This window comes from Malaclemys terrapin, chromosome 1 (assembly GCF_027887155.1).
Source record: "Malaclemys terrapin pileata isolate rMalTer1 chromosome 1, rMalTer1.hap1, whole genome shotgun sequence".
Taxonomy (NCBI): domain Eukaryota; kingdom Metazoa; phylum Chordata; order Testudines; family Emydidae; genus Malaclemys; species Malaclemys terrapin.
In genome coordinates this window covers 340,606,371-340,632,277 of record NC_071505.1, presented here as the reverse complement: position 1 = coordinate 340,632,277, position 25,907 = coordinate 340,606,371, and the positions used below count along the sequence as shown (strand labels likewise).

Here is a 25,907-nt window from a genome sequence, read left to right as displayed (position 1 = left end):
AATGGAAACTACATTTCCTGCTCAGTCCTAGAAATGGTCCCTCCAGAATGGAGCGGAGCCATCTTGGTACAGCGACATGGGAATCATATTCATTTTGACACAACAGCCTTTTTAAAATACACCAGCAGATCAGGGATAGCTGCAGGATTTAAAAAAGGAGATGGCATCATTTTATTCATTAAAAAAACAAACAAAATAAGAGACACCCTGTGGGCAAGAAACAGAACCTCTCCCCATCCCCAAGCCACAGCTTCTCGCTCATATTCAGCTAACGCCCCACTCCATCAGTACACTGGCAAGTCCGATCCAGGGATTGGCATGGTATAATACCAAGCATCTGCCTTCCCCTGGCACAAGACACCGAGCCTGGGTATTTATCACATCTTGCAAGACTGCCAACGACCACACGGCCCTGTGTGCTACCGTTACTCGTTTGTTACCTACCACAGATAAGCTGCTTTTAGGGCTGATGACGGCAAACGCGGAATGGAAAGGCTTGAAGGATTCATATCAAAATGCTTGCAAACGTACTCCTAGTAGCTGATGCAGCACACTGACTCCTAAGCCTTTTGAGCCATGCAAACCTCAGACCTGGAGCCCAGTTCTAGCCTCCGATGCAGTCCCTTAGCTGCTTAGCCATCTCCTGGGGAATACCTCTGATCCTGGACAGTCCCTTTGGGAAGCATGGGGCCACTGTAATGGCCCTGGGCTGATCCCATGCACAGCCCCTGGCACAGGGTCATGCTGGGGGAGTGGCGAGGGCATAAGAACGGCCATACTGGGTCAGACCAAAGGTCCATCTAGTCCAGTATCCTGTCTACCAACAGTGGCCAACGCCAGGTGCCCCAGAGGGAATGAACAAAACAGGTAATCAGCAAGTGATCCATCCCCTGTTGCCCATTCCCAGAGTCTGGCAAACAGAGGCTAGGCACACCATCCCTGCCCATCCCGGCTAATAGCCACTGATGGACCTATTCTCCATGAACTTATCTAGTTCTTTTTTGAACCCTGCTACTGTCTTGGCCTTCACAACATCCTCTGTCAAAGAGTTCCACAGGCTGACTGTGCGTTGTGTGAAAAAATACTTCCTTTTGTTTGCTTTATACCTGCTGCCTATTAATTTCATTTGGTGACCCCTAGTTCTTGTGTTATGAGAAGGAGTAAATAACACTTCCTTATTTACTTTCTCCACACCAGCCATGATTTTCTAGACCTCTATCATATCCCCCCTTAGTCGTCTCTTTTCCAAGCTGAAAAGTCCCGGTCTTATTAATCTCCCCTCATACGGAAGCCGTTCTATACCCCTAATCATTTTTGTTGCCCTTTTCTGAACCTTTTCCAAATTCCAATATATCTTTTTTGAGATGGGGCAACCACATCTGCACACAGTATTCAAGATGTGGGCTTACCATGGATTTATATAGAGGCAATATGATATTTTCTGTATTATCTATCCTGTAATGATTCCCAACATTCTGTTTGCTTTTTGTGATGCCACTGCACATTGAGTGGATGTTTTCAGACAACTATCCAGAATGACTCTAATGTCTCTTTCCTGAGTGGTAACAGCTAATTTAGACCCCATCAATTTATATGTATAGTTGGGATTATGTTTTCCAATGTGCATTACTCTGCATTTATCAACATTGAGTTTCATCTGCCATTTTGTTGTCCAGTCACCCAGTTTTAAGAGAGCCTTTTGTAGCTCTTCGCCGTCTGCCTGGGACTTAACTATCTTGAGTAGGTCAAGAGCAGATTTGGCTCTACCTATTCAGAGCTGATGGAGTAGCCCAGGCCTGTCATTCACAGCAACCCCTGGCTGGGGCCACAATTTGAGAGGCCATCTTTGGCCCACCCCAACCTCTTGGGCTGAGCTCCTGAGAGGCTTCAGGGTGTGGATTCCAGGGCCAGCCAAGAGCAGAGAATTCAAAAATAAACCCTGCAATCAGATTAATTCTTTAAAAAAAATTAAGCCTGGAAAAAAGAAAAGTGTCCTACATTTTATAATGACCTTTTAGCAGGGCGACCAATCGGCCAGTTCAGGAAGGGGAACCTTATCGTTCGGGTGAGAGTCTACAGTTTGCGTGCACACACCATCATGAGCCACCAGAACACAGCCAAGGCCATGCACAAGGGATGCCCACCATGTTGGCTGACACGCCAGGGACCTCCAGAGCTAAAAGCCCGGCTCCAGCTGTAGCAGACTGAGCTAAAGACTCAGGCTCCTGAGCTGGGGCTGTGCCAGCCTCATATCCTCGGTGGATTGGGCACAGAGAAGTCCCTGTAACACACAGCAGTGGGTCACGCATATGCTACGGTTGAGAGCTGCAAAGCTGTCAAAGGGATATGGACGCCTTATTCTCATTATGATTAACAGGCCTGGGGCAGCCGAGTCCACTAGGCAGCTTTGAAAAATCTCAGCTTTGAAGTACAACCAGTTTGTGACACTCGGTCTTTTTGTTCTGTGTCTGTACAGCGCCTAGCACAATGGGGTCCTGACCCAAGACTGGGGCATATAGGCACTTCCACAATACACATAATTGGGGGGGGAGGGATAGCTCAGTGGTTTGAGCATTGGCCTGCTAAACCCAGGGTTGTGAGTTCAACCCTTGAGGGGGCCATTTAGGGAACTAGGGTAAAAATCTGTCTGGGGATTGGTCCTGCTTTGAGCAGGGGGTTGGACTAGATGACCTTCTGAGGTCCCTTCCAACCCTGATATTCTATGATTCATAATAATAATACTAAGTGCTGTTCACACATCTGTTTTTCCCTTCCCCATGACACAGCCATAGGTCAAAAGAAGAACAGGAGTACTTGTGGCACCTTAGAGACTAACAAATTTATTAGAGCATAAGCTTTCGTGGACTACAGCCCACTTCTTCGGATGCATATAGAATGGAACATATAATGAGGAGATATATATACACACATACAGAGAGCATAAACAGGTGGGAGTTGTCTTACCAACTCTGAGAGGCCAATTAATTAAGAGAAAAAAAAAAAAAAAACTTTTGAAGTGATAATCAAGCTAGCCGAGTACAGACAGTGTGATAAGAAGTGTGAGAGTACTTACAAGGGGAGATAGAGTCAACGTTTGTAATGGCTCAGCCATTCCCAGTCCTTATTCAAACCGGAGTTGATTGTGTCTAGTTTGCATATCAATTCTAGCTCTGCAGTCTCTCTTTGGAGTCTGTTTTTGAAGTTTTTCTGTTGTAATATAGCCACCCGCAGGTCTGTCACTGAATGACCAGACAGGTTAAAGTGTTCTCCCACTGGTTTTTGAGTATTTTGATTCCTGATGTCAGATTTGTGTCCATTAATTCTTTTGCGTAGAGACTGTCCAGTTTGGCCAATGTACATGGCAGAGGGGCATTGCTGGCACATGATGGCATATATCACATTGGTAGATGTGCAGGTGAACGAGCCCCTGATGGTATGGCTGATGTGATTAGGTCCTATGATGATGTCACTTGAATAGATATGTGGACAGAGTTGGCATCGGGGTTTGTTACAAGGATAGGTTCCTGGGTTAGTGGTTTTGTTCAGTGATGTGTGGTTGCTGGTGAGTATTTGCTTTAGGTTGGGGGGTTGTCTGTAAGCCATCAGCCATACCATCAGGGGCTCGTTCACCTGCACATCTACCAATGTAGACGACTTTTGTATGCATGCATTCTGGGAAAATATGGCCGCTATCCCATGGTTCAGCGGTTAAGGCAACCCCTAAGGTTGCTGTGATGGGTTTCCAACCATTGCAAGAGAGTGTGATTAATTCTTTAAAAACAAAACACACACACCAAACTTTCCCATTGACAGATAACTATCTCCACCCCCACTCATTTCTATTAATATTAGGTTTTGTAGCCAGTCCCTACACACACACCCCGTGTACTTTTGAACCTAATTTGGTCAATTGATAGTGTACCTTTTAGTGAGACAAATTTACAAATAACAAGGTAAGAGCCCAATGCTGCAACATGCTGAGCTCCCTTATCTGCCAGCGATGTCAGCGTGAGCTTAGAGCAGTCCGGGATCAGTGTCCTGACTGAACTGAAAAAATTAATGGAATTACACCATCTAGGCTGGGAAGGAGGCCAAGGCACAGTATGTCTGATCACCGAGCTCTGGCAGGGTCCATCAAATACAGCCCTGCTTTCCTCTCAAAGCAGCTCCTAAAATAAACAAACATCCCCAGCTGTAAGATTGCATTCAGTGGATCTGGAGATCTAACTACAGGGCCACACGAATAAGGAGAATAACTGCTCCTGAGAGAAGGAATTCATTTCATACGTGCCTCAGAGTCCACAGAACATCCTCACGGCCACAAGAAAGGGAAAACAAATGGGTCGGTTTAACTCATCTGCCTCCACATTCAAAACTCCGTCAGGCGGAAAGACACCACAGGTTCTATCGCCCTGAACTAAGTCCGGTTCAATATTCAATTTCATGGGGCAGAGAGAAGTCCAGGGATTCGTCACTTAATACATTCTTCTCATACTGCTGTTTATTTTCATTCTGCTACCTGAAATCCCTCTGCAGCTTCAGCTGAATGTGGTTATTCTTTACTTCCTGTTCTAAACTCTTGTGTAACGTGGCTGCCATTGGAACAGGTGCTGTGCTGCTCCCCAGAGGCAGCTGCACGTCGGGGGCGAGTAAGAGGATTCCTGTGTCCATACTAAGTACACTGGGATCCATCTGAGTGAATAGCTCCTCTTATGCAGACGCACGTCATGCCTCCAGAGATGAAGCTGAGTTCCATTTGGCACTAAAAGCTGGGATTCAATCTCTTCACAACGTATGAAAAATGCACTGTACCCTCCCCCGACTCGCAGCACTCACTCTTTGCATACAGAATGAGTTTTCAGAGTGTTTACAAGTAAATCTGTACCTAGTGCAGGTTGACGTAGCCCTGTTTGAAACGGGACTGCACCAACGTGAACTAGGTACCTTTCAGTTCGTGCCACCAGGGTCTACACGGGGCAGTTAGAGCGCTCTACAATTCACACCCCCGGAATCTGGACTGCGGTATCGTGTGGACAAGCCGTAAGAGACAGTCTAGCGCTCCGAATACAGTCTGCTTCATGATAGGAAGCATAGACGCCAACTTTCCCCGGTGCCAGTGGGTGCTCACGCCCCCTGCCCCCGTCCCCGTCCTGACTCCACCCTGTCTAGTCAGATCTACTGACTGGACACCCAAAGTCCGGTTACTGTGAGCAGGAGAGTCATGGAGGTGCCAGGTCATCACCTGCTCCAGCCCCTACTCAGCCGGGGGCTCTTCCTACCTTTGTCAGGCAGCTGCAGCTCCCAGCCCCGGCTCCGCAGGCGAGCCCCTGCTGACCCAGGCGGCAGGTTTGTATAATTTTTGGTGGTGCCCCGAACGGGTCCAAGTCCCGCCCCCCCACCCACCTGCCTTGTAAGCCGATATATATATATTTTTAAATAATGTAAAAATGTGTGGGCTCTGGGGTGGGGCTGGCAATGAGGGGTTTGCGGTGCGGGAGGGGCTCGGGCGGAGGGTTGGGGTGCAGGAGTGAGGCCAGAGATGAGGGGTTCACAGTGCAGGAGGGGTCTCAGGCTGGGGCAGAGGGTTGGGGTGCGGGGGAGGTGAGGGCTCTGGCTGGGGGTGCGGGCTCTGGGGTGGGGCGGGGCCAGGGCTGAGGAGTTTGGGGTGCAGGCAGGCTGCTCCCGGCTGGGGTCAGAGAGGACTCCCCCCCCCAGCCCTCCCAGACGGCAGCAACAAGCTCCGGGAGAGGGGCCCCCTCTCCTCCCCCGCCCCAGCAGCACACTCACCTCGCACCACTGTCACTGCACGTGCTCCTAGGGCCCCTCTCAGGAGGTCCAGGAAGCCCCCTCACCTGCCCTGTGGTGGGTGCGGGGAGAGGGGCCTGCCATCACACGTGCACCTCCTCCTCTGCTGCTGCCCCTCACTGTAGCCTCACTGGGGTTGGGGGATGGGGCTGTCCCTTGCCCAGCGTGGGGCAAGAGCGGTGACTGTAGGTGGGGGGTCCCCTATGCTGGTGGAGGGTCCCGCCGGACAGGGCCGGCTTTAGGCCGATTCAGCCGATTCGGCTGAATTGGGCCCCGCGCCAAGAGGGCCCCGCGCTGCAGCTGTCCGCCCCGCCCCCAGCTCACTTCCCCCTCCTCCCCTCCCCTGCACGCCCCGCCCCCTCCCCTGCTTCCCGCGAATCAGAGATTCGCGGGAAGTCTGAGACTAAGCAGGGGCGGGCTGGCCGGCAGCACGAGGTAAGCTGGGGTGGGGGCGAGAGAAGGGCTCCGGGGAGGCGCGGCCCGTTCCCGCAGGCCCCAGTGGCTCTGGCCCGGCTTGGCTCCAGCCCGGCCCCCGGGGCCTGGCTCCGGCCCGGTCCCCGCGGCTCGGATTCCCCCCCCCGGCGCAGCCCCCACTGCGCAGCTTGGGTCCCCCCGTCCCCGGCGCGGCTCGGCTCCCCCCGTCCCCCCCGCGGCGCGGCGCGGCTCGGCTCCCCCCCTCGGCCCCCCCGCGGCTCGGCTCCCCCCCGTCCCCCCCGTGGCGCGGCTCGGCTCCCCCCCCGCCCCCCCCGCGGCGCGGCTCGGCTCCCCCCGGCCCCGCTCCTCCCCCCGGCCCCACGGCGCGGCTCCCCCCCCCGGCGCGGCTCGGCTCCCCCGTCCCCCTCACGGCGCGGCGGGGCTCGGGTCCCCCCGTCCCGCCCCCCCCGCGGCGTGGCTCGGCCCCCCCCCCCCCGCGGCGCGGCTCGGGTCCTGGGGGCGGGGCTTGCAGAAAGCCCCGCCCCCAGGAATCGGGCCCCGCTCTTGCTAAAGCCGGCCCTGACGCCGGAAAAGGGAAGGGTCCATCCATCCAAGGCGGAAGGGCAGGGTAAGGGCAGCCTGCCCTGGCACTAGTGGTGAGGGGCGCTAGGACCCTGTGGTGCCAGTTGATGCCGGGAACCGGCAGAGCGCAGCGCGGAGCTGCAGGGGCAGCCGCCCGCTGCCCAGGGCGCAGGCAGGGACTTTGGGGGAGGCACACAGGGGCGGCAGGTGGGGCTGGGGGAGAGACCCAGCCCGGAACATTGGTGGAGCCGGGCCCTTGTGCCCTGAATATTGCTGGAGCCCGGGCACCAGGGCCCATATAACTCGCCGCCCCTGCTGGGCGGGGAGGGGAAAAGCAGCAAGTGACAGGAGGGAGGGGGAAGAGGCGGGGCAGGGGTGGGGCCTCAGGGAAAGAGGCGGGGTAGGGGAGGTTCTGGCACTCCTGCTGGAGTGTCCGGTTTTTAAATATTACCAAGTTGGCAACCCTCACCAGCAGCAGAGCGAAGAGTCACATGTGGCCCAGTACAGAGACAGCTGCTGCCCCGGGAAACAGCCCCGCTCAGTGCTGGGATCACCCACAGTGCCCCAACATCACCCAGCCCACCTCAGCACCAGCATAACACCCGCCTGGAGCACGTAAAGAAGGGAAGGAGGGCAATGCCCACCAGCGCTGGAGAGGGCAGCAGGAAAGGGTCAGTGGACAAACGGGACACTGTGCTAGAGGGGAGGGATGACCGCTTGGGCCTGAGCCACGTTACCAGAGTATGGTGGGTCGCTTTGCAGAGCGTGCACCTCATTCTCTGTGACAGAGGCCTGTGTGTCCAATTTACGGTCCAACTGCAGGTGCAGCCAAAATCTGCAGGGCAGGTTAGCAAGCTCTGCCGAGCTTCTCACCCCGGCTCTGCTCTCTCACTGGAGAGACTAAACGCATACTCAAACTAAGCAACCCGCTCACCCCGAGAGGGGTCGCTCCGCCCCAGCCGCTATGGGCCACATTCTCCAGACAGCTCAAATTCCTGCCCGGGCAACACAATACTCTGGGTGGGCCATCGGCACCGGGGACCGAACCTGGGATGTCTGGATCTAAAAGCCAGAGCTACCACTGGAGCGAAGAGAGCCAGCTCTGCTGTAGCCACCTCATCAACCGCTACATACAGCCCCCACTGCTTGAGGGGGCCAGCACGTCACCCTGAGTTGGGGGTGGGTCATACTCATACCCTGTGTTGTCATTTACACCTGTGCCCAAGCACCCGCTGTAGTTAAAATCCTGGACTGCAGGCTCCATAAGCGTCCAGCCCACCTCACTGTTGAGCGACACATCCAGTAAACCCAGGGGAACATGGGACCAGACGCAATGATGCACAAGGAGGGATCTCGGAGTTAGCCATTCAGACACAGGCGATCTCAAATGGCCCTGGGGACCATGCTCCAAACTCCAGAGAGACACGATGGCAGCATAAAGGATGGACCCCTGGCCAAGGTGGGACTGAGAACAAGAGCCAGGGCCCCTGCCGCAAAGGGCTTGCACAACCCAAGCAGATAGAGTAACTCCTCACTTAAAGTCGTCTCGGTTAACGTTGCTTCGTTGTTACGTTGCTGATCAATTAGGGAACATGCTCGTTTAAAGTTGCGCAATGCTCCCTTATAACGTCATTTGGCAGCCGCCTGATTTGTCCACTGCTTGCAGGAAGAGCAGCCCGTTGCAGCTAGCTGGTGGGGGCTTGGAACCAGGGTGGACCGGCAGCCCCCCTATCAGCCCCCTGCTCCCTTAAGTTCCCTGTGCGGCAGCTGCCCAGCAGGCTAGCAATTGCCGGCAGTTCAGCTGTCCCTCCCCCCACTGCCATGTGCTGCTCCCACCCTCTGCCTTGGAGCTGCTCCCGGGAGCCTGCTGCTTGCTGTGCAGGGGGGAAGGAAAGGAAGAGGAGAGCTAATGTCAGGGTGTTCCCCTCCCCCCTACTCCTGCACCCTGCTTACCCCATCTCCATAGAGCATGGGGGACATACGACAGGGCTCAGGATGGAGGGAGCTTCCTGATCTACTTAAAAAGACAATGTACTTAGAGTGGGGTCAGCATACTTAAAAGAGCAATGCGCATCTCTCTCTCTCTCACACACACACACACACAGTGTGTGTCTGTCTCTGTCTGCCATGCTGTCTCCCCTCCCTCCATTCCTGCTGCCTTGTAGAGTATGAGGCTACAATAACAACAAGTTAACCCTTGAGGGGTCAGCCGAGTGCTAGTTCATCATTTAGCAGTAAGGCATTCTCTGGGAAATATCCCACCCTCTGACTTCATCACCTCAACCAAGCTTCACAATCACCACCGCTGTGTACAGTATTAAATTGTTTAAAACTTATACTGTGTGTGTGTGTATGTGTGTGTGTGTGTGTGTGTGTGTATATATATATATATATATATATGTAAAAAAATAAATTCTTATGGGGAAATTGGATTTGCTTAACACTGTTTCGCTTAAAGTCGCATTTTTCAGGAACAGAACTACAGCGTTAAGTGAGGAGTTACTATAACAGACCAGACCAACAAAGGAGGTTGTGAAGGATGAGTATTTAACCCTTGATTATTCCACCCCCTTTCCCAGTTTGTGAGTCCCCTCCCCCCACAACACCACCTTCCTCCCTCATTTTCACCCAATGTAACGACGACGTCTCAGGCTTCCTACCTGCTCACCCCTTTCCTTTAACTGCCTGTAACCAGCATCAACTCCCTTCCAAAATCCCCGCATTCCTGTAAAGTCTGCTGCAAAGCCAGACACAAACCTGATTAGACACGTCAACAGGATGCTGGTGGGCCGGCGGGGAGGGACTCTTCCCCGCCTGGAAGGTTAGAGGATGCGGAAGGGAATTCTCTGCTACTGAGCAAAGGCAGACTGGGAAACAACTTCTCTTCTGCCTGGAAGTGTCTGCTCCTGGCCAGTCCCCAGGTGGAGGGGGCTCCTGCTGGACAGCAGGCTCCAGGGAAATGGCCTCTCCTTGCCCTGTGGATAGTTTCCTGACCGGCTGAGTTAACAAGTCAGGAGTACACGGGTCTGTTTAGATTGGGAGAGAGAAATGAGCCCAGCAGGAAGGCCAAAAAAAAAAAAAAAGCTGTGCGCAATGGTCCTGGCTCTCCTTTCGCTCACGGCGCTGTAAGCCTGGAGTCACTGCACTCAAATCAGTGATGGGAAGCCTGGGGGCGGGGGGGAAAAGGGGATCAGGCCCTGTACATACCTCCCCCGCCCACATCCCTCGCCTGCTCCCAAGTGATGGCTTAGTTCTGCAGAAGAGCAAAAATGGCAGAGATTTACAATTGCAAAACGTGAGGTTTTCCTCAGCTGGAGATTTTCATGTGCCGGGTCACGAGTGGAATGAGACAGTGTCTGTGAGTGGGGCCCATGGACCCTTCACTTCCCGCAGTGATGGTTATCGGACGAGTAACAGCCATCGGACAATGAGCGTTTGCTGCAGTGGCACGTGCGTTAGTGTTATTGTTTATTGTTTGTGTTGCAGTAGCATCTAGCAGTCCCACGCGTGGACCAGGGTCCCTGCCCCAGAGACCTTATAAGGCACAGAATTCTGAGTCCCTTAGCCGAGCACCTGTTTGACTCCCCCCACTGCCCTAGGGACGGATAAAAGCTTTGTGGCTGCTACGTTGAATTCTCAATGAAAACAGAAAATACCACTTGTGTTTCCTTACTAAATTGCGTGGAAACAAACCTCTCTTCCCGAGTAGCTTCTAATTCTCCAGCCTCCTGGGACTATTATTTAGAAACGTAGTAATGACCGTTAACATGTAATCATAATAAATCCTTCGCTCTCATCTTGGGATCCCAAAGAGCTCTGCAAGTAGTCATCAGATGCAGCCACCCTCACTGTATGGCATCTAAGCATCACCATCTCCCCTTTGAAAATGGGGAAATGGAGGCACACAGATGTGGCTTGCCTGAGATCGCACAGCAAATCGGTATCCCAGCCAGGAAGAGAACCCAGGGCTCCCATGCTGTAAACCCTGATCTCCGTTGCGGTCTCAGTTAAGCCTTTCCCAAACCTTTCAAAAGCCAGGTCCTCTGCTGCTATAAATCAAAGTCGTTTCATTCACTTCACTGGAATGACACTGATTTACACCAGCGGAGGATGTGGCCCTGTGTATTGAAATGAAGAAACAAACTATGATCTCAACCCTACGAGTCCCTGACATGCAGAGCTTCGACTGACTTCGGCAGGAGTCCCTGCTGCAGAGGGCTTTGCAAGCTGTCAGTGGGTTTGTCAAGTAAAGGTTTTGCAGTAAAAAATGCTTAACTTTTAACAGGATTAAGTTGCTTAACACGGTCTGCTATATGCCCTCGCTGGCACCGTCCCTCCGCAGGGCCATAGCAGTGCCAGTTTTTGACCTAGTTATGCAACCCTGTAAAAATGCCGCTCTCTTTTGCTCCTCTTGGTATCCCGCCCTGCCCATTCGCTACTGGAATAGTGCACGGAGACCTTGCTGCTGTTTAAGGCTAGACGCTGCCAGGAGCGCCGCCAGCTTTTCTGCCGCCCTAAGCGGTGGAAGGTCCCGCCCCGAAATGCCGCCCCCCACAGAGGCAGTGGAAGGTCCCGCCGCCGAAATACTGCTGTGGCCGCCGCCCCCCAAATTGTAGTGCCCTAGGTGACCGCCTAGGTCGCCTAATGGGTTGCGCGGGCCCTGGACGCTGCCCAGTGCCGTTCACATGGCAGACGCCCACTGTAATTTTGCCCAGCCAAGTTGTTCTTTCTTTCCAGTCTGAATAGCTCAGTGCGAGCGGCTGAGTGGAATCACTGTGCCCAGCAAACAGGAGCTAAAATCTCATTGTGTTTGGGATCAGCATTGGACACAGTTTAAGGCCAGACTGGATCCCCAACGCTGTGTCTGTTCTCATCCCCGCCTCCTCTGATCCACCCCCAACGTCCCCCATTTCTCCTGCCTCAGTGGGTGGGATTTTCAGAGGGGCTGTACACCTGAAGCTCCCACTGATTTTAGCAGGAATTCTCCGGAGTGCTCAACACTTCTGAAAATCAGGCCTAGTTCCTGTTCCCAAAGTGACCTCTGTCCCTGAAACGCCCTCCTCCAAAGCTCTTGTAAACTGAAATCCCTCCAACACATTCAATAGGGACACGTCGCCCACCAGAAGTTAATAATAAATCTAACTTATCTGAACCACCACATGGCCCAGTCTTCTGAGGAAACCGTGCAGGCCTGATCACTGTAACCCTTGTCCCATCCTGTGTTTGTTAATGACCCTCACTTGTGTCCAAACTGAGGCTGCAAGATCGCCAGGACGCAGACCGTGTCCTTCTTGGTTTCCATTGAGATGCCTGCTTCACTTTTGGAAAGCCAGAAAAATCACTCCTATAAATCATCTACACAGAACCTCGATATTCATGCCTAGCATCACAGTGTCCAGATTCTATATCTGAATAACACCGAGAGGTTTTGGCTCAGGCCGCAGATCCCAACCCACCTCACATCTTGGCTGTAGCAGGGGTGCACCCTAGTAGACATTATACACAGTGATGCTGTCATACAAAAAGTATCCCCTCTTTAGAGGCCACTGAAAAGTAGATAATTCTGTTCCTGGCTCTACCACGGGCCCCTGTAGGACTTGGAGCAAGTCACTTAATCTCTCTGGGCCAAAGTGCTCCATCTATAAAGTGGGCCTCATTGATGTGTGTATTAAGGTAGTGAACAGAGGCCACACTCAGGGATCTGGGCCCCATTGTTGCTCTCCCTCTGGACTGTCAAAAGACAGACCCTTCCCCAAAGAGTTTACAATCCAAGTATAATGAAATGAGACAACCGGTGGATACAGACAGGTGGGGTGAGTCCAAGGTAACAGCACGACGATTACGATACATTTGTACCACACTCATCATATCATTTTGATATTTCTTCAGTGACTCGGATAATGGAATGGAGAATATGCTTATAACATTTGCGACACAAGCAGAGAGACAGGTTGCAAGCATTCGGGAGGACAGGATTAGAATTCAAAATGACTTTGAGAAATTGGAAAATTGGCCTGAAATCAGCAAGATGAAATCCAATAAAGATAAATGCAAAGTACAGTACTGAGGAAGGGGAAAAAATCATCAAATGCACAACTACAAAATGAGGAATAACTGTCTAGGTGGTAGTACTGCAGAAAAGGATCTGGGGTTATAGTAGATCACAAATTGAGTATGAGACAATGTGATGCAGTTGTGAATAAAGCTAATATCATTTTCAGGCATATTAACAAGAGTGTCATATGTAAGACACGGCAGGAAATTGTTCCTCTCTACGCGGCACTGGTGAGGGCTCGGCTGAAGTAACGTGTCCAGTTCTGGGTGCCCCACTTTAGGAAAGGTGTGGGTAAAATGGAGAAAGTTGAGAGAAAAGCAACAAAAATGATAAAAGGTTTAGAAAACCTGACCTATGAGGAGAGGTTAAAAAAAAACTAGGCATGTTTAGTCTTGAGAAAATAGACTGAGGGGGACCTGAAAAGAGTCATCCAATCTGTTAAGGGCTGTTATAAAGAGGATGGGGATCAATTGTTCTCCGTGTGCACTGAAGTTAGGACAAGAAGTAAATGTCTTAATCTGTAGCAAGGGTGATTAAGGTTGGATATTAAGAAAAACTTTCTAACTAAAAGGATAGTTTTAGGTTCTGCAGTAGGCTTCCAAGAGAGGCTGTCAAATCCCCATCACTGGAGGTTTTTAAGAACAGGTTGGACAAACACCTGTCCGGGATGGTCTATGTGTCCTGCCTCAGCATAGGGGGCTAGACTTGGTGACCTCTCGAGATCCCTTCCAGCCCTATGATCAGCACGATCAGCAGTAGTCACACCCTGCCAGCTCTGCAATCAGTGTGGATTGATCTGCAAGCACCACAGCACAGGCAAATTTGGGGGAGAAATTTCGCTTTCCCATTAGCTCTTCCTCTGTCACCCCTCCTGTTTTCTTTTCCCTTTGTCCCTAATTCCTTTACTGTTCACAGCTTGGCAGTTCAAGTAGAAACGGCATAACCACAAAAGATCAACTTTTCAACACCCAAAGGGGAATGTTTATTTTATGCAAAGGACCAGTTGCTTCTTTATGGCCATTAAGAAGCCCCTTTATCTCCAAAGCTCTTTACAAACATCAGCCAAGTAATCCAGCTTCACAACACCACATCTCAGGGAGGAGAGCATCACTGCGCCCGTTTGACACATGGTGGAACTTACCTCCGGGTCCGGCGGTAAGCAATCGATCTTCTGGGATCGATCCTAGAAGTGCTCGCCGTTGACGCCGGTACTCCAGCTCGGCGAGAGGAATATGCGGAGTCGAGGGGGGAGCCTGCCTGCCGTGTCTGGACCCGCGGTAAGTTCGAACTAAGGTACTTCGAATTCAGCTACGTTATTAACGTAGCTGAATTTGCGTACCTTAGTCCGAAGTGGGGGGTTAGTGTGGACCAGGCCTCAAAGGTTCTGATTATCCACATCTCCCATTAGCGTCAGTGGGAACTGGGAGCAGTCAGCACCTCTGGAAAACCAGGCTACATGTGATTTGCCCAAAGCAACACATTTCACAAAGGAGTTCAGAGGCCAATTGTGATTGGGGGGGGGGGAGGTGGGGAGAAAAACAAAAAAACCCACCACATTTTCATCAACATTTTTCAAGGGGGCAAACCCAGGATTTCCCAATCAGCTCTACCCATTGGCCAAACTCCCCCACAGATAGCAGCTATCTAAGGGCTGGTCTACACTGGGGGAGGGGGGATCGATCTAAGATACGCAACTTCAGCTACGAGAATAGCATAGCTGAAGTTGACATATCTTAGATCGACTTACCTCCCGTCCTCACGGCGCGGGATCGATGGCCGCGGCTCCCCCGTCGACTATGCTTCCGCCTCTCGCTCTGGTGGAGTTCCGGAGTCGACGGGGAGCGAGTTCGGGGATCGATCGCTACCTGCCGATCCGGTGGGTAGTGTGGACGTACCCGTCGGTACTTACAGGGTCTCCATTATCATAGTATCTGAACTCCTCATACTTGTCAGTGTATTTATTCTCACAACTCCCCTGTGATGTAGGGCAGCGCTATTGTCCCCAGAGTACAGATGGGGAACTGGGGTACAGAGGGACTTAGAGTAGGTCTATGCTGCAGTTACACACCCACGGCTGGCCCATGGCAGCTGACTCGGGCTAAGGAGCTGTTGAACCGTGGTGTAGATGTTCAGAGAGACCCTCCCGCTTTGCAAGGTCCTAGAGCCCAGGCTCCAGCCTGATCCCAACATCTACACTGCAGTGAAACAGCCCCTTAGCCCTTGCCGCGTGAGCCTGAGTCAGCTGGCACAGGCCAGCCGCGGATGTCTAACTGCGGAGTAGACATACCCTAAGTGACTTGCCCAATGTCACACAAGAAGTCTGTGGCAGTGTAAGGGACACAACTAAATTCTCCCCAATCCTAGGCTAGTGCCTCAGCCGCTGGACCGGCCTTTCTTTCTAGGGCCTACTGAACCTGGAAGAGAGGCTTCCACTCCGCTTTGCTCCAACCTGTTTGCACGGGCTACGCGCAGGGGCTGAGATTTGGCTGTATATGCGTAAGCTATGCTGGCAAATAGTTCCAGGCCCCCAAACTGGGGTGGGATTGTGGCAGAATCAGGAAACTGACGCGGACAGAATGCAGAGGACGTCTCCTTTGTTTATCTTTTCTAGTTGTGCAGAAATCGCTCCTCAAATATTACCGAGCAACTCTTCCCAGCAGCGCGTTGCCTTGTGCTCACCACGGACATCGCTTTACCGCTATGTACTGAACAGTCAGACCCTGGAGAGACAAGGCGGGTGAGGGAATATCTTTGATGGGACCAACTTCTGTGAGTGAAAGAGACTTTCACGCTACCTTGACCCACAGAAGTCAGTCCCACGAAAGATATTACCTCACCCACCCTGTCTCACTCAGAACACAGCTACAACAACACTGTCAGACTGTGGGCAGCCCGTCTCCCTTTGCTGACAGAGGGATGCATGAAGAGGGAATGCAGGTTTTCTCATTGCAGCAGCTGCCTTCTTTGTGCATCTGACAGCACTTAAGTCTGTGGTAAGCAAACCCTTTAATGCAGATGCATCCAATTGCCTTTCCCAGAAGCTCCCACCAGGTCCTAGGGGGAAGGGGCGTGATTTCTGTGGTGTGTGGACACTTGTCCAACAGGAACTGTTCCAAGATCTGCCTATTCAGCTCACATAGGACACAGAACAGCTGTCAGATGGTAACTTCTTGCAGTCACTACCTTCCTGATCCTGCAGAGCAAGCATGGACCCTCACTGCCAAGAACAGTCCCATTGGCTTTGCAAAATTGAGGGCTTGGGGACTGAAGCTGATGATTTAAATGGGGAGGAGATTCCTAACCTGTTGCCATTCCCCAGAGCAATCTCGTCGCTCAGCTTCTGCTGTCTTGATTACATGGGGACTGTGCCATTAAACCAGTCAAACCGGTTGAATGTCTATGATACAGGAGATGTGGAAAAATAACCCAGAAAGAGAGAGACACACACACATGCACAAAGTATTGGAAATTCCCAATCCACTCTGAGAGGTGAGCTCAGGTTGGTTCTCAAAAAGTGGTTTCAATTTTATAATTCTGCAGGGTGTGTGCTCTGTACTTATGCTGATGGCAGCAGAATCGCACCAGAGCTGCAAGTTTAGCTGGGCAAGTAGGTGACCTGCAAACTGGGATATGGTTCTTTGGAGTTTATGCAGCAAAAAAAATGGCCACAAAGCGTCTGTAGAGTAGAGTCTGCTTGTTTTTTGTTTTGTTTTATTTTTAAATATTAGAACTTCAGGTCTTGTCTTCCCTGTTTTTTTCCTGGATACTTCTATGATGACTAGAGAACTAGGAGGTTTATGACAAGTACTAAAGAAGTGAAACCTGAGCATCTGAGAAGGGAAGGGATACTTTAGTCAGCCTGTTTAAATGCCTTTGTTACTTTGCTTAACCTCCATTTATACACCAACGCTTGGCCCCATAAGGAGAGCACGTCTCTGTTAAAAATTCAACCACTTGCTTTGCTGCTACACATAAGGCCTGAGAAAGTTCTACATAGAACTCCACTCTCCCAGTCATAGAATCTCAGGGTTGGAAGGGACCTCAGGAGGTCATCTAGTCCAACCCCCTGCTCAAAGGCAGGACCAACCCCAACTAAATCATCCCAGGGCTTTGTCAAGCCTGACCTTAAAAACCTCCAAGGAAGGAGATTCCACCACCTCCCTAGGAAACCCATTCCAGTGCTTCACCACCCTCCTAGTGAAATTTTTTTTCCTAATATCCAACCTAAACCTTCCCCACTGCAACTTGTTCATTACTCCTTGTTCTGTCATCTGCTTCCACTGAGAACAGTCTAGATCAGGGGTGGGCAAAGTTTTTGGCCCGAGGGCCACTTCGGGGTTGCAAAACGGTATGGAGGGCCAGGTAGGGAAGGCTGTGGCTCCCCAAACAGCCTGGCCCCTGCCCCTATCCGCCCCCTCCCACTTCCCGCCCCCTGGCTGCCCCCCTCAGAAACCCCGACCCATCGAACCACCCCCCGCTCCTTGTCCCCTGACCTCCCCCTCCTGGGACCCCCTGCCCCTAACCGCCCCCGTGGGACCCACCCTCCTCCCAGCCCCTTTCGGAATGCGGCCCTGCGAACATGGGCGGAGGACTCAGGAGGAGCGGGGCAGCCGTGCAGCCGGAGAGAAGCGGCGGTTTCCCCTTCAAAGCTCTGCTTCTCTGGCCGGCTGCGCGGCCGCCCGGTGTCCTCCTGAGTTCTCCGGCCGCATTCCCCGCGCTTTCGCCACCTGCACTGCCTGCCTGCTCCCCTGCCCCCGCAGTACAGCTCCTCCCTCCCACAGAGGGTGCGCCAGTGCTGAGCTGCCCGAGTGCCCAGCCCTGGGGCCCCCTGTTGTTGGGGGGGGCGGTGTGCCAGGGCACCCTGTGTTCACCCCTGAGCCGCGCTGCCTGGCTGGAGCCAGCCACGCCGCCGGCACGGTGAGCTGAGGCTGCGGGGGTGGGGGGGACAGAAGGGGAGGGGCCGGGGACCGGGCAGGACCGGCCCGCGGGCCGGATGTGGCCCACAGGCCGTAGTTTGCCCACCTCTGGTCTAGATCCATCCTCTTTGAAACCCCCCCCTTCAGGTAGTTGAAAGCAGCTATCAAATCCCCCCTCATTCTTCTCTTCTGCAGACCAAATAATCCCAGTTCCCTCAGCCTCTCCTCATAAGTCATGTGCTCCAGCCCTCTAATCATTTTTGTTGCCCTCCGCTGGACTCTTTCCAATTTTTCCACATCCTTCTTGTAGTGTGGGGCCCAAAACTGGACACAGGACTCCAGATGAGGCCTCACCAATGTCGAATAGAGGGGAATGATCACGTCCCTCGATCTGCTGGCAATGCCCCTACTTATACAGCCCAAAATGCCGTTAGCCTTCTTGGCAACAAGGGCACACTGTTGCCTCATATCTAGCTTCTCGTCCACTGTAACCCCTAGGTCCTTTTCTGCAAAACTTCTGCCTAGCCACTTAGTCCCTAGTCTGTAGCAGTGCATGGGATTCTTCCTTCCTAAGTGCAGGACTCTGCACTTGTCCTTGTTGAACCTCATCAGATTTATTTTGGCACAATGCTCTAATTTATCTAGGTCCCTCTGTATCCTATCCCTATCCTCCCGCGTATCTACCAGTCCTCCCAGTTTAGTGTCATCTGCAAACTTGCTGAGGGTGCAGTCCACACCATCCTCCAGATCATTAATGAAGATATTGAACAAAACCAGCCCCAGGACCGACCCTTGGGACACTCCGCTTGATACCGGCTGCCAACTAGACATGGAGCCATTGATCACTACCTGTTGAGCCTGACGATCTAGCCAGCTTTCTATCCATCTTATAGTCCATTCATCCAGCCCATACTTCTTTAACTTGCTGGCAAGAATACCATGGGAGACCGTATCAAAAGCTTTGCTAAAGTCAAGGAATAACACATCCACTGCTTTCCCCTCATCCACAGACCCAGTTATCTCCTCATAGAAGGCAATTAGGTTAGTCAGGCATGACTTGCCCTGGGTGAATCCATGCTGACTGTTCCTGATCACTTTCCTCTCCTCTAAGTGCTTCAGAATTGATTCCTTGAGGACCTGCTCCATGATTTTTCCAGGGACTGAGATGAGGCTGATTGGTCTGTAGTTCCCCGATCCTTCTCCTTCCCTTTTTTAAAGAAGGGCACTACATTAGCCTTTTTCCAGTCATCCGGGACCTCCCCCGATCGCCATGAGTTTTCAAAGATAATGGCCAATGGCTCTGCAATCACATCCGCCAACTCCTTTAGCATCCTCAGATGCAGCGCATCCGGCCCCATGGACTTGCGCTCGTCCAGCTTTTCTAAATAGTCCTGAATCACTTCTTTCTCCACAGAGGGCTGGTCACCAAGGAGACCTCCAGTGGATATGGGGAAGACAAAACTCAATATTCCTGATATTTATAAGGAAAATAAAATGATATTAAAAAAAAACAAGCAGAAAAGGAAGGATGGTCCAGTGGGTAGGGTTCTAGGCTGGGACTACAAGACCTCAGTTCAATTCCCTGCTCTACCATAGACTTCCTATGTGACTCAGGAAAGTCACAATTTCTCTGGGCTGCAAGTCCCCATCTGTATATGGAGATCACAGCACTTCATCTGTATCTTATCATAGAATATCAGGGCTGGAAGGGACCTCAGGAGGTCATCTAGTCCAACCCCCTGCTCAAAGCAGGACCCATCCCCAGACAGATTTTTGCCCCAGATCCCTAAATAGCCCCCTCAAGGATTGAACTCATAACCTGGGGTTTAGGAATCCAATGCTCAAACCACAGAGCTATCTATCTTGTAGGGGTGTTGCCAAGATAAACGCATTAAGAGTTTGTGAAGTGCTCCAACACTACAGTAATGGAGACCCACTAAAGTACCTTAGACAGAAAAGTGAGTTTCTTCTATTAAGACTTCCTTATATAATCAAAAGAAGCAGAAAATGAGAACCCAATTTTATTTTCCTTTCCTGGTCACCTTTAAATAAAGGCTGACAAAACCCTACAACACTCAGGTTAATTGAAATTTACAACAAACTGCATCTAACTGTATTTGGATGGATTGTAATCCAGGTGTTTGGGCCAGACCCACTGGAGTGAACTACACACCTAGTCTTGCACATGACTATTTTCTAGAATTCATCCACCACCTTAGACTTGGTATTAGATTTAAAAAATTAAGCATTATATTGCCCTCCCTCAGCCTCCACCCTCAACTCAGCTGTACAAATAGGATTTTACTGGAAAACAGATTCTGATGCACCTAAATTTGGCATTTCCGGTAAAATACAGCCTCTAAAGTTTGTATTGTTCTTCCAATGTGGGAGAACATACATTTCCTTGCTGGTTTAGTTGACAATAGCCAGCCACTATTTATAAAGCTCCTCTAGCACTAAGGGCTCCTGAATCAAGTTTAGTGTCTTTGTTTTGACTGTACTGGATGAACAATTGCATCAGGGCAGTATTGCTGAGTGAACAGAGCACTCAAGCACCATTCGGGAGATCTGGGATCTATTACTGACCTGCTGGGTGAGCTTGGTTAAATCACTTGCTGAAGCTTCTTCATTGCAGCTTTTCAAAAGGAGGCTGGATAGCTACTTGTTTTGCGTGGTTTAGACACAACAAATCCTGCATCTTGGCAGGGGGTTAGATTAGATGACCCTTGCAGTCCCGTCTAATCCTATGGTTCTATGAATCTATCGCTCCGTGCCTCAGTTTCCCCATTGGTAAAACGATAGTGGCCTTCTTTTTAAAGAGCTTTGAGAGCTACCAATGCATCATGCTATGTAAGAGCTAGACATCGTTATTAGATAACCTATTGTCCAAGTGCAGGGAAGTTAATAAGAGGATCCCCCTTTCCTTTTTGTATTCTCCCTGTAGTCATTAAGTATCCATTTTTCGTTGTCTGTGGCTCAAGCCATCCCATTTCCTCCTCTCCCCAGTAAGTAATTCCAGGAAATAATGCATGTAAATTTGCAGTGAGTTCCTGGGAGGACAGAGGTCAAGGGCTCCACCAATGAAGTAGATACTCTGCAGTCAGAATGCATCTCTGGACATCTGAGAGATGTCAAGCTGCCGGGAGTGGCTCACACTCAGTCTGCCGTGATGCTGGTGCTCCTGTTGGCAGGGCACAAACCCCAAACTGGTTGTGAATTCCAGACTTAGATTTCAACAACCAAGTATCAAGTGTGAACTCCTCAAGCACTACAACAGCCTGAACATGGAGTCACAGACAGTCCCCTTGGGTACTCCTGTACATCTTAGAGACTAACACATTTATTTGGGCATAAGCTTTCGTGGGCTAAAACCTACTTCGTCAGATGCATGGAGTGAAAAATACAGTAAGCAGTATATATTACAGCACATGAAAAGATGGGAGTTGCCTTACCATGGTGGGGCTCAGTGCTAACAAGGCCAATTCAATTAAGGTGGAAGTGGCCTATTCTCAACAGTTGACAAGAAGGTGTGAGTATCAGCAGAAGGAAAATTACTTTTTGTAGTGACCCATCCAGTCTTTATTCAGGCCTAATTTGATGGTGTCCAATTTGCAAATTAATTCCAGTTCTGCAGTTTCTCGTTGGAAGTCTGTTTTTGAAGGTTTTTTGTTGAAGAATTGCCACTTTTAAGTCTGTTATTGAGTGTCCAGGGAGATTAAAGTGTTCTCCTACTGGTTTTTGAATGTTACAATTCTTGATGTCTGATTTGTGTCCATTTATTCTTTTGCATAGAGACTGTCCAGTCTGGCCTATGTACATGGCAGAGGGGCATTGCTGGCACATGATGGCATATATCACATTGGTAGATGTGCAGGTGAAGGAGCCCCTGATGGTGTGGCTGATGTGGTTAGGTCCTATGATGGTGTCCCTCGTTGTTTTTGCTGATACAGACTAACACGGCTACCACTCTGAAACCAGTACATCTTGCCACCCAGGTAAGCTTGCCTTTGTGATACCTGGTCCCTTACACCAAAAATCACAATAATATTCAGGTTACTCCCAGTCACTTACTCCTGGTCACTTACACCTTAGATCCTACACCAAAGACAAGGCTTGTAGCTAATCCAATTATAAACTAACTAAAGATTAACTAAGAAAAAGCAATGAGTTATTTATAAGGTTAAAGCAGGTAAACAGACACACGCAAATGAGTTCAGTAATAGGTTCCAAAAGGTAGCTATATGTCTCCTAGGGCTAACCCAAGCTAACCAGCTGGGGATCTATTGCTTATGCTTAGAAATCTTGCTCTCTCAAAGTCCAAACAGCACAGAGATAGTTTTTTCTTGTCAGGGATTTTTATTCCCTTCCCCCAGAGTTCAAGCTGATGGGACGAGTCCTCGTGCACATCTCCTCTTCATGGGGAGAGCAATTAACAAAATCTTTTGTTCTTTGTTTCACCACAGCAAGTTGGGTTTCAATGGGCCTTCTTGGTGGGCAGGACCTAACACCTTCTGTAGCAAGCCAGCATTTTACATTCATTAATGCTTCTTTCCTGTTTGAGTTACACAGTTACAGAGGTTTACAATGCCAACACTCAATATAACCTTACAACGCCAGGTACAGATGTTATGAGATTAATACATGGAGCAGGATTCAAGTCATCCTGGTGAAGCAGCCCCACTGCCCTGCAACCACTGAACAGGAAAGACCCAAGACAAGTTTACTGGAGCCTGCAAGCTCCTGTGCATGGCCGACTTTTACACTTGCACAGAGTCACTGCCTTCAGTGGGGCTCTGCGGGAATGCCAGTGTCTGCCCAGGCACACGAGCTTGCAGGATCAGGGCCTCTGTCAGCGGTTTGGTTTTCAAGCTGATCTACCCGTTGGCATTCCACCATGCCAGGCCCTGGAAAACCAGCAGTGTTCATTTTGAAACAGGACCTTCCCATAAGCAAGGAGCACTGACCAGATTCCATTCATATACCATCTAGCGGACAGGGCACTGGACTAGGACAGAAGAGCCCTAGGTTCTATTCCTGCCTCTGCCACTAGCCTGCAGGCTGACCTAGGACAAGTCACTTCATCTTCCCGTGCCTCAGTTTCCCCATTTGTATAATGGAGATAATGATACTGAGCTCCTTTGTGAAGTGCCATATAAGAGCTAGGTTTTATTACATTAATATTTCCAAATATGGGTCTAAACAGCAGAACAAATTTATACAATTGACAATCACCATCTGGATCTTACTGACTTCTATGAACACCACTCTTGTCTAGCTTGCAGACTCACCCTAGGTGGCTAACATCTGTAGCATCTAATTCTTTCCATACATCTCTTTACATAATTATAGCTGGTTTCTTACAGTATCAGCACCCAATTCTACACTTCTTGCTTAGACAAAACTCAAAGCTCCTGCCTGTCTAAGGAGCACAGGATCAGGCCCTTAGCTTCCCTCTGCCTTTATCAATTAACAAGAAATAACAGTTGGCCAGTGCACAGTGTTTTATCATTCAATTCCTAACTGTAAAGGTAGCTAAGCAATGGAACAAATTATCTAGGGAGGTTGTGGAATCTCGGTCGTGGGAGGTTTTTAAGAACAGGTTAGACAAACACCTGTCAGGGATGGTCTAGATAATACTTAGTCCTGCCACAGGTGGGGGACTGGACTAGATGACCTATTTTTGTGATGCATTCCCTGGAAATGCAGTCACTTGAAGTACAATCCCTTCATGGTTTTCACTCAGAGGGGCAAATATTGGTCCCCACCCCAGTATATATTGTGGCCATGGAGCGCCCTGACCTAGTATGCTCCTAAAGAGCATGTGCGTAGTAGTCTTCCCTTACGTCTGGTTAAAAAGTGGTGGTGTCATGGCCCCCTGGCCCGTCCTGCTCCAGCGCCTTTGCTCTAGGATGTAACCCTACCCTTCCCAAGGGGACAGCCACTGCCTCTCTGCTGGGAGTATCCTCCCTTCACTGTTCAGGTCCAGCATTCCAGCAAGGAGACAGCAGCGGGTAACTCCCCACTCCTTATCTGTTCCCCCTCCCTTCAGTCCTCTCAGGGCCTTGGCTACAACTCTCTAGCTTAGAGCCAGTTGGCATCTCCCTCTGCTTCTGTTGCGGCTCCTGCTGCCGTCAGCCCTCTCCAGCCCTGGCTCTCCGGCTTGGGGACAGCAGCCAGCAAACCCCTCTTGCTCCTCTCCTGCATTCCCCCAGTGTCTGTAGCAGCTCTCCTCTCCTACCTGCCTGCGCCATCGCTAACACTCTGGGTCTCCTTCTCACAGGCCCCTTATAGCCCCCCAGGTTCTGCCCCGCCCACTTAATTGGCGCAAACAGGGAGTACCTGGACCGAACAGGCGCTCTGAGCACAGGTTCATGGAATAGGCCAGCCCCCTTGTTACAGGGGTGCTGGGACGTTGTGTCTTGGCTCCAAATCCCCTACACACCACTCCACACCTCTCTCCAGCGTGCAGGAGGAAAGCAGGTGGATCCATGAGTGCTGGGCGGATATTCAAAGGAACTCAGCACCCAGCTGCTCCCATCTGCCTCATGCTATTCAGTCCTGCCTACATCAGGGAAGGGATATGCAGAAGTCATTGTGGACTACTGCAGCCAAGATACTGTAGGGTACAGAGCGGAATTCCAATCACCCCCATCCCAACGGAGGTCCCAATGCACAGGCCAGTTACTCAGTCTGAGCTCTGCATAGCGCCCTGCGCAGATGCAAAATTTGTATCTGCATCCAATCCGTGATCCGCAAACATGGTCCGCGGATTTGCAGGGCTCTTAGCTCTGCAGCTAGAACTGCGACCATTACATTTAAGCCCCATTTGCAATAATTAAATTAAGGGCAATAACTTCATGTTTTCCAGCAGTTACAAGATGCTGACTAGTCCAATCTTCCCCTAAAGACACAGATGCTTGTCAAGCCAACCTAACTTTCCTGGACAGGTCCCCAGCAGCGAATTGCCGAAGACCCCATCCTGATAGCAATGTAACAGTGATCCAAACAACTTGAGTGCCTGCCATCACAGACACAAAGAGCGTCAACAAATTCACCATGGGTTTGAGAAAGCGAGAGAGAGAGTTCAATCAGTCAGTAAAAACCATTTCAAAAAGATTGTCAGTAAAAATAGTCCGATAGGAAAATGCTTCCAACTTATGAGACGGATTCCAGCAACATCTTAAGTGCAGATACTGAAAGTAAGCAGACTATTAGTTAATATTTTAAAAGCACTTTGAAAAGTGCTACGTAAGAGGCAAGCACTGTTAACAAACGCTTATGTGATCTTACGGCACAAAACTGATCAGGACCCTGAAGACAGGTAGATTCTTGTAAATATTTGTTCCCATTCATTGAATGGGTCAATCAGGGGGTAAAACACCAGGGAGGGAGGAGAGCTACTTTAGCTAAAGGAATACGTTGGCACAAGAAACAATGGGTCTGAACCTGGCCATGAGGTTCTAACCACCTAAGGAATGAGTACCTGCAACAGGCTCCCACTCGGAGCAGGGGGGCAAACAACCAAACTGATTTTAAGATGGAGTTTGATCAATTTATGAACGAGATTACATGACGGGGTTGCCTGCGATGGCCAGCACTGGACTTGTGACCCAGCAGGTCCCCTTCCAGCCCTATGCTCTTACAAACAGCAACACTAAATATCTACCATCAGAAAAGCTCCCCCATCGGATGGGCAAAGAGGAAAGCAAACCCGGCCAACTGCATCAGAGAAAAAGCGGGGGAAACCGATAACATACTGATGCGTATGAACCACAAATGAAGGTTAGCTGAATAAAACAGGACTTAGAAATTGTTCATTTTCCTGATCTTATTTGAATGTGAGTAACACGGATCAACACAAAACACTCCTACCGCCACCAACCCCTTCAAGTTCAGGACAGAGGCAAATTGTATTAACAGTAGTAGCCCTGAGCCTGCAAAAGCTTGTGTGGTTATTATTGTGTCTTATTTGTATGAACACCATACCTAGGACAGCTATCCACCGGGACCCCTCTGTGCCAGGTGCTGTCTCCTAAGCAAATGCAACTGTGCAAACCCAGAACCCACAGACAGTGGCCCAAGCTCGCAATAACTTTAAGCATGCGAGTGGCACGACTCGGCGGCTTAAAAGTTAA

The 25,907-nt window shown here is 50.6% G+C and overlaps 1 protein-coding gene and 1 long non-coding RNA gene across 3 annotated transcripts in view; one reads left to right on the top strand and one right to left on the bottom strand.

The window, feature by feature from the left end:
* Window positions 1–25,907, bottom strand: part of P2RY6 (pyrimidinergic receptor P2Y6) — an 84,393-nt gene that overhangs the window by 58,213 nt on the left and 273 nt on the right. The gene's annotated exons all lie outside the window — the stretch shown is intronic.
* On the top strand, window positions 7,350–25,564 carry LOC128830120 (uncharacterized). Of its 2 annotated transcripts, XR_008443539.1 has the most exons (6): window positions 7,350–7,472; window positions 9,273–10,251; window positions 13,902–14,133; window positions 15,468–15,849; window positions 21,565–21,767; window positions 24,641–25,564. It is a non-coding gene; the product is annotated as an uncharacterized LOC128830120 (long non-coding RNA). The 2 variants fall into 2 exon arrangements; XR_008443538.1 differs by having other exon boundaries at window positions 9,273–14,133.